Here is a 9,927-nt window from a genome sequence, read left to right as displayed (position 1 = left end):
TACCACAAAGCGTCCGTAAATTTTAAGAGTGCATTACTACTACATTGCAAACTGTTGATGAAAAGATGCTGAAACGACTTTGAGAGAAAATGGATTACTGAATTGATGTATATATGGTAACGAAGGGGACTCAGATTGTGCATTTGTGAGTTACTATATTACAATTTTCTTTACACCTAAAGCTTGGACAACTGTGATATTTATGAATAGAATTTTAAGTAATTTGCACAATTTTATATATAACGAGTTTTAATCATTCAAATCATTTAGAAACATTCTGAATACATAGATGTGCGTCGGAAATATGAGAGTGGGGAACAAAAATTGAGTATTTATATTGTGTCTAAGGAACAATTTAACTCTTTTGAGAACTTTTAGTCGTCTTGTGGAATCTATAATAGATTGGTAAAATTGATTGAATGTATATTGTAATCCTGTCATTCAAACATGTAGTAGCATACCCATTTTGAAAACAGTGGGTTTTTTCGTGACACCTTGGAGGCCCATCTTGACATACTTCTGGTGTCGCACAAAACGTGGAAATAGGGGCACAAAACGGCACAAAACAGGTACTAGTCAATGCGAAAGAAAGGACCTCGAAATTCGGTAGTGGTGGAGCAGTGAGTCATTTAACTCCCACTTTGAAGGCCCGCATAACTCACTTCCGGTGACGCACAAGACAAGGAAGTAGGCGCAGAAGATTTTTTAAAATAGGCACTAAACGATGCGAAAGAAACGATCTAGAAATTCGATAGTGGCGGAAGAGTAGGTCATTTTCGCCACACTTTGGAGGACCATTTTGACACACTTCTGGTGACGCACAAAATGTGGAAATAGGGGCACGAAACGGCACGAAACATTCACTAGTCGATGCGAAAGGAAGGACAACGAAATTCGGTAGTGGCGGAGCAGTGGGTCATTTTCGTCCCACCTCGAGGCCCATTTTGACACTCTTCCAGTGACGCACAAAACGTCGAAATAGGCGCACAAAAGGGTACGCGATGTGAAATTAACGACCTCGAAATTCTATAGTGGCGGAAGAGGGCGTCATTTTCGTCCCATCTTGGAAGCCCATTTTGACCCACTTTCCATGACGCACAAAACGTGGAAGTAGACACACGAAACGGCACAAAATGACGTGAAGGAAACTAACTCGAAATTCACTGGTGGCGGAACAACAGTAACTTGTCCCGCCATATTTGTAGCCCCATTTTGACCCACTTCCGGTGACTCACAAAATGTGGGAATAGGCTCACAAAGCGACACAAAACACGCACAAAATATACAAAACAAAGTACCTCGAAATTTGTTGGTGGCAGGAGAAGTTAATGACGCCGTGAGCACCAATATAAGTATATACTGTAGTTCTTACCATCAAGGCTGAGAACTGCATGGTCCAATTTTTTAGCCAAAGCAGAAGCCCAACCGGGATAGTGATGTCAACCGGTTCGGCTCGGTTCAACTGAGCGAACAGCTTGAGCTGGCTTTGTTCGGATGGCCCATCGACTGGGCTCAATTGAGCCGATGGCTTGAGCCGGCTCGGTAGGGACGAGTCATCGACTCGGCTCGATTGCAGCCAATGGTTCGAACCAGCTCCGATGAAACAAGTCCATAGGCTGGGTTCGAGTGAGCCGATGGCTCGAACTGGCTGAGTTAGGGTAAGCAATGAGCTCGGTTCGGTTCGGCTCGTGTGAGCCATCGGCTCGAGCTGGCTCGGTTGAGTGAGCTCTTGGCTCGGCTCACTTCTCGGTTCGGCTCGAAAAGTGAATGAGCTGTGAGCGAGTCGCTTGAGTCGTTGACAACCCTAAACCCGGGTCGAGCAGTTTTGAACATGTTTGGCTGGAGTCCTATAACTTTTAACAATTTTTGGCTCAAGCCCGAATACTTGCTCCTCCTGAACTCAAACCTAGAACCTCGTGACCGATGTCCTTGCCTCCTGAAGAGTTCTTGACGACCGAGATCGACAGTAAACTGATTTCTAGTATTCAGATACAGACTGCCTATATTCCATGTTTATACACGGTGTTATAATAATAATTAGTTATAGTACTAGTAGTAGTAGTATCATTGTTAATAATATTGTCTATGTAGGATAGTTGAAGAGAGTGGTACTTGGAACTTCACAAAGGATTTAGGTCGAATTGGCTCGTTTTGGCTCGACTCGACTCGAAACTCGATCCAAATTCGAGTCGAGTTTGGGGAAATTTTTCGAGCCGAGTTCTCGAGTCGAGCTCACAGATGTCTGCTTCGAGTCAAGTCGAGTTTTACAGAAAACTTGCTCGAACTCGTTCGTGCCCATCTCTCTTGCATGCATGACGGGCATATAGTTTTTTTTCGAGGGGGATAGAACCATAAACATAATATATTTAAAAAATACTTAGTTTCACGGCTTTCTTCCAGGGGGCGAAAGGGATGGTAGTTAACCAGCATTTCTTATAAGTACCTTATTTGAAATATGTAAAACAGTTACAAATGGACAACACAATATACACACATCTTTTATCTTCAGTTTTAATTGCTGATTTCAATTTCAATTAACAATTACAAGTTTCAATTGCCAATTGCAACTAACAATTAAAAGTTTCAATTGCACTCTTTGCGATTGACAATTAACAATTAAATGTTTCAATTGCCTGGTGACCATTTAACCATTTAACAATTAAAGTTGAGGAAAATTTAATTGCAAATTTTATGATTGAATTCAATTGCAATAGAAATTAATTGTCAATTGCAAATTGAAATCAATTGCAACTAATTTTTAGAGCAATTACTTTCAATTTATTGATCAATTGCAATTGATTTCAATTGATCATGCCCAACACGGGTTGAAACTAGTGGTGGGCACAAAAACCGGTTTTTCGGTTTTCTTCAAAAGCGGTATCGTTTTTCTTCAAAACCGGTTCGGTTTTCACCGAAACCGGTTATCGGTTTTCTTCAAAACCGATTCCGTTTTTTTTCAAAATTTGTTCTATTTCTGACCAGAATGTTGTTTCGTTGTTCTCCGGAAACCGAATCCATTTCCACAGGAATAGTTTTATGTGTTTTCGAAAAGTTTTCACCGAAACCAGTTTCGGTGAAAACCGAACCGGTTTCGGTGAAAAATCGAACCGGTTTTTTCAGAAAACCGAAATGTTTGTTTTTCGGGTTTCGGTTTTTATAGAAACCGGTTTTCGGTTTTTATAAAAACCGGTTTTGCCCATCCCTAGTTGAAACCCAGTAGGAAGTCTTTGTATTTTTTTCAAAATGTGTTCCTATTTTTATTAGAGGACTGAGAACAGTTCTTTGTATTACTCTTTGGGAACTACTTTTTTTTTTTTCAAATTCGATTAGAACGGAACATTGTATGAATTGCAAATCTAATATCCATAGCTAAAACAAAATATTAAATATGTTCAATATTCCATCATTATTCTCTAAATGAGTCTACAAGATGAAGATGGCATTTTGGTAGAAGGTAGAATGATTAGGTGTATATGGTTTGGAGATATGACCATTATTGCAGAATCGAAAGAAATCAGTAAGATGTAGAAAACTTGAGATAGGCTTGTGAAGAATATGGGGTGAAAATAAATGTTACAAAGGCAAAATCCATGGTGATTGGAATGAAGCGGTCGGTGTCAAATATAGAAGTAGGAGCGAAGGAAATAGAAGAGGTGACTAGTGTCGGATATCTGAATAGTATTATTAGTGATGATAGGAGGAAGAAAATAGTATTTTGTGAGGCCTTGAATAAGAAGTTGAAAAAGACTCAAAATACTTCGTGTGCTATATTTTGCTGTACTGTACAGAGCAGAAACATGGACAATACGCAAAAAAATGGCGAGAAACAATTTAAATATGGGCGTGGAGAAGAATGGAGAGAATTAGCTGGATCGAGGAAAACGAACGAGAGCGTGTTACTAGGAGAAATCATGTAGATCATAAAGCACTCTTAAAGGTTAGTTCGAGTCCCGAAAGTAGTTTATTATTATTATTATTATTATTATTATTATTATTATTATTATTATTATTATTATTATTAGTTAAAGTACGAAGTTTAAAATGAGGCGATGTAGCATTTACGTAAACTATATGATAATTTATTTGTGAATATTCATTAGTCCAATAAACGTTTGCGAGATTTTCTTTGGGAAATAAAAGGTATACAACAATGGATAGTAAAAATATTACAATCAGAATATATTAGTAAAAATATTGATTAAGTAACTGGAGTTAAGCATGCCGTTACAGTAAAGATTATATATAGAGGACATACTTTAAAGTGCAATCCAAACGTAAAGTCGAGTTTTAATTCGACTAGAAATCGATAATTTACAAGATAATATTTACTTCAGTAGTACTGTAATTCTTTTTGCTTTTCCAATATTATCATTCTCTTTAAGTTACGATTTTGTAATTTCAAGATGTAGAACGAGAAATAAATACAATATTCTATTTGTTAAGAAACCTTTCAAACAGTGATCATTTCAGGGGTGAAATGAGGGAGAATTTGAGATCCCTGTCGTTCTAAGAAATTTTCCCCTTCTTGTCCATATCTTCGATCATGCCCAAAGTGGACTACCATTGTTTTAGTTGTAATCTCCTTCACATATTGACAATCCCCTGGGAAGAATCTTTTTCATTACAAATCAGAAGATAATAATGGAATATTCAACATACTTAATATTTTGTTTTCATGAGTGGATTTTAGATTTGCAATTCATATAATGCTCCGTTCTAATCGAATTTGGAAGAAAAGTAGTTGACAAAGAGTAATTCAAAGAAATTTCACAGTCTTCTGATGAAAATAGAAACACATTTTGAAAAAAGTACAGACTTCCTATTGAGTTTGAACACGTAAACTTCTGATTGATAGACTACTGCCCCAAACCGCTCGACTATTTTTTCACTTTATTTACATTGAAATATAGAGAAGTTACAAGGTTATTTACAATTCTCACCCTCACTGAAATTCGAAAACAATACTCAGCTCATTTGTTTCGTTTATTTTTGTTTGTTTGTTACGGTATCACAAACTGTGAGGGCTATTGCAGGCAAGTAGTTGGCAAAATACTTTTGATTACATGCAGGAGAGAGCTACTTAGCGTGGTATGATAAATACATTTCATACATTTGAATATACAATGGTTGTGCTGTTATAAGAATAAAATGATAGTTTGTATAGTAAACCGGATCACAGCATCATGTTTGTAGCTAGGAAAGTAATGAAAATGTGGAAATAATATTACATTATGTATCGTGGCGGACAGAAGTCTTTGATCAGGTAATGGCGATTGCTTTGAATCAAATGCTGAGTATGAGAATTAAATCTGCCATATCTGTAGTTTGGTGTCCAAGAGAAACAAATTTGTGAACCAAATATTTAAGAACAACTCAAGTTTTTAATATAAACTATGGCAAAGATCATTCACTTATATCATGATAAAAGAAATACGAAACACGTTTTGAAACGAAGAAATATAATATAAAACATTGTAAGCGGAGGCAAAGAAACCTAACGTAACCACACTAAAGACGAATCACTTCCTGAGTAGTGATAGTGGTTCAATAGCCAAGGCTCTCGACCAGTAATCTGGAAGTACTCGGATCGAATCCACGTCGGGCAAGGATTTTTTATACTTTAGGATTCATGTTGGGGATTGATCGGCGATGACATAGGTTCTAATATTTTTAGATTTTGAATACTCGGATGTTTCAATAGTTGAACCATCACATCTTCAAGAATAATAATAATAATTACCTCGTAGAAGATTAAAAGTTAGGAGCTTATTATCATTTTGGTCATAACATTACAAGCAGAACCGCGACATTTGGCAAGAGACAAGAAGGAACTTCTTATCTCAATTCTTGTCCCGAATTTGTTTTGTTTTAGAAAAAAAAACATTTTACAGTCGAGACGAGACAAAGCTAAATCAAATTATCGTCTCGATTTGGAGATGAGAATTCACACGAGACGAAAAGTATCGTAAACATTTCTCGTCTTATCTCGATTCTCGAAATAGTGTATGACCATTCTTTAAGTAACAATTGCTGTGTAAACTGAATTTTATACGTTATTTTGTTACTTTGTATTTCAAAGTTCATTGAACTATGGTCTATGTAGCTATTTTTCTTGAAAAGCTTTTATAATCACCTCTGGATACACTACAAGTTAGTTTATTATACGCCTTATTGTTCAATGATATTCAGTTATTTATATTACAGTTAATTTCCCTTAAAGCATACAGTAGAATACTTTCTACATGAAACTTTAGAGGAACGCTTTCGTTTAAATTTTGGGTAGTCGCTGAGATGTGTCTTGGAGGTACGGACCCCCTCACCGAAATCAAAACTTTCTGTAAGTTTTGCATAATTTAAAGAAAACTTTTAAAAATTTTAATACCATTATTATTATTATTATTATTATTATTATTATTATTATTATTATTATTATTATTATTATTATTATTATTATTATTGAAGTGTTGCGAATATAATGGTTCCACCCTGTGGGTATTGTGCTGGACAAACGCCGTGCCTGTAGGTTTTCTTAGGGTTTTGCTTGCTCCCACTTTCTCTACTCCAATATTTCATTCATTCTCATCTATTCGTCTTTAGCTTAGCCGGCATAACCATTACTTAAAAAGAAATTTTCTTAGGGCTCTTGTGAATTCAGTAGCCCTACTTTCTACATAAAATTTGCCTGGAGGGATTTTGTTTAACATTTAGCTAGTTGTAAGGACGCACACAAAGAGTATGTCCTGGTGATCCGGACGCTTCTCTCCAATCACAACTATTTTTTAACTTTTGCCAAATGTTTGGAGCAATTTTACAGATTTTAATACAATCTGTACTCATTCGGAATTTGTCTTATATATTATTATTATTATTATTATTATTATTATTATTATTATTATAGGTTTTTTTGTTCACTCGTCTTCATTTTCCTATCATCTTTTCTTTTCTTCTATGCTTAATTCCTTCTTTACTACGTATACTGCATTAAATAATAATAATAATGAAAACGATAAGAGAGAAAACTAGGTCATGGATTTTTTATTTGTGTCATATGATTTTTTAGGCTTATTTTTTCGTCATTATTATTATTAGCCTTGTTAATCTGTGTATTTTACCGAAGCGTTCAACTAGGAAAATTTATTCTCATATTGTATAAACAGCTTTAAAGTGTATTTTTTATTTTTTCTCTTTTATTATTTTGTAAACTGTTACAACTACATGGTTAATAATAATCTATTTTTGAATTTCACTTTGTATATTAATCCTATATGCTATACCATTTTTATATATGCATGTTAATCATGCTTCTTTTTCACTATTGTTATTTTTGTATTTCCAGTTTGTAACAGATACTCCATGTTTTTGTTATTTTTTCAACAAATATTTTATCTTTTTCATCCATTTTTGTATAATCAGTTGTATGATATTCTATTTGCATGCGCCCTATGTAAAAAATTTTTTCTTGTAAGAGGCATTTGTGGCTGTATTGCTGTCTGCTTCTAATAAACATATTTCAAACATTATTATTATTATTATTATTATTATTATTATTATTATTATTATTATTATTATTATTATTATTATTATTATTATTATTACTGAAGATTTGAGAACTCAATATTAGGTCCTATTCCAATGCAAATATGCATACTAAAGTTGACAGGAAAAGAGAAAAAAATGATTTGGACCCTCTGTAGGATGAATTGCCTTAGAAGAGATACTTTGAAAAATTAGTGTCCGGATCACAAAGATGTGTCAGCTCCTGGGCAATATGAAAATCGGAACATCGGATGCCTTAACAGAAACTAAGTAGGATTTGTCTTCATAACGATACATAGTAACGCCCATTCTTCGGGTAAAAGACTTTGGATTATGTAGACTTTATATTGATATTTTTACAAAATATACATACAAATATAAAAAAAATAATAGTTCATATTTATAACATTTGTTGAACGGATATATAGAACTTTTGGAGATGGTGAACGAAAAATTATTATTTCAAGTAATAGTGAAAGAAGTTAGAAGCAATTCTACAATGAAACAATAACGTTTCAGACACATTTATGACTCATACTATGCCCTAAGGATGACCCTCATGCAGTCATGGATTATTTGCTAAACACGTTACTTTCTGAGACAGTAATAATCAAGGTTGTAGACATGTCACATCATGTTGTTAGTATTTCTTCTGTAAAGAAAATCGTTTTAACTCTAACTTGTAAGAGCGAGAGAAATTAAATATTTTTCATGTTTTTATACATAAGAAGTTTCAACATTGTAATTGATAAAAACTTCCTTATTTACCGCAGCGGGAATCAAACCCAGGACCTGCAAATTACGAAACGAATACTCAAACCACTACCCGAAGACTGCTCTGTTAAGTAAGAGAAAAACACTCGTATACGTAGCAAATTGCACACTTTTACGATTCCAATATTTTATTAGCGATGAAAGACTTTGATTTCGGACATTCTAAAGTACCGAATTATCGAGTTATCTTAAAGTAGCGATAATTACCTCAGCGCGAATCAGACCCAGAATACGTAAATTACGAAAAAATGCTGAAGCCACTATCCTAAGACTTCTATGTTAAGTAAGAGATAAACACTCGTTTATGTAGCAAATTGCACACGTTTACGCGTCCAATATTTTATTAACGATGAAACACTCTGATTTCGGTCATGATAAAATACTGTTGTCCGTGAATTCAAATGTAAATTTGAAAAAGATATATAAATACGCAAAGACATGAAAAATAAAGTGGTCTTTCGAGTAATTGGAACCCTTAAGTGGAACCTGGTCCCTCAGACCACTTTTTTCTGATTCACCGTAAGTGTCTCCCTAACTTGTCTCTATTATACTTGGTTATACTCGTTTCACAGTTCTTTCCAGTAACCTTAAACGACAGGGACACGAACACATAGACATCGAGGACATTTAAAAATTAAAAGGCCCTTCTACCGGGAATCGAATCCGGCAATCCAACCACTGAAGTATGTTAGATGGGGTATCTGGTTCGTTCCCAAGACACGTAAGCTTGAGACAGACAACATCGTGCTTGTGGATTTTCTCGGGACTCCAGTTTCTTCCCACTTTCTCATTCCACCAATTGGTCCATCATAATTCAGTTGCTTTAATCATGGTCTTCCTCAGCCTAACAGGGATAATCGTAAGATATTAAATGCAAAGATTTTATGTCATTTCATTTTCAAGCGGTGAACCAAAACCAACTCGAACCGTAAAACAGTTGTGTTTTCTATTGCTCATTAACGTGTTCTCACAAAAATATATAGAGAAATAAACATAGGGAATTGTAATTCCATTCAAAAATGAAACAGCACATTCATAATACTATAGCATGAAACGGAACCATTACATATTTTTCGGAACTCTTCCGATATATGTATGGATATTCTGAAAAGTGGAGAAAAACCCCTACAGTATATATATATATATATATATATATATATATATATATATATATATATATATATATATATATATATATATATATATATATATATATATATATATATAGGGTGATTCAATAAGAACGTACCATTCCTATATCTCAGCTAATACTGCACGTAGAGCCTTCAAACAAAAAGTTGCATTACTAAATCGTATGTGTAGAATGCAATAAAAATAGTTGCGAGACCAGCGGCGTCTCGTAAATACCTCCAACGGGGGGCGACTTCAAAATTTGAAATGGAAAAGTGGTATAACTGTTAGAATCGTTCGAAGGGACATTAAATGCCATGTAACTTTTAGAGGACAAACTTTGTCATATCCTTTCCCATTTAGCCGCTAGAGGCGTTGTTGCAGACTTGTATCTGACTACCCGTAGCAGGCCTTTATCTCAGCTAATAATGCACATAGAGCCGTCAAACAAACATTTATATTACTAAATCATATGTGTAGAATGCA

Source organism: Thermobia domestica, chromosome 15, assembly GCF_964235325.1.
Source record: "Thermobia domestica chromosome 15, izTheDome1.hap1.1, whole genome shotgun sequence".
Lineage (NCBI taxonomy): Eukaryota > Metazoa > Arthropoda > Insecta > Zygentoma > Lepismatidae > Thermobia > Thermobia domestica.
Note: the sequence above shows the minus strand (reverse complement) of the source record.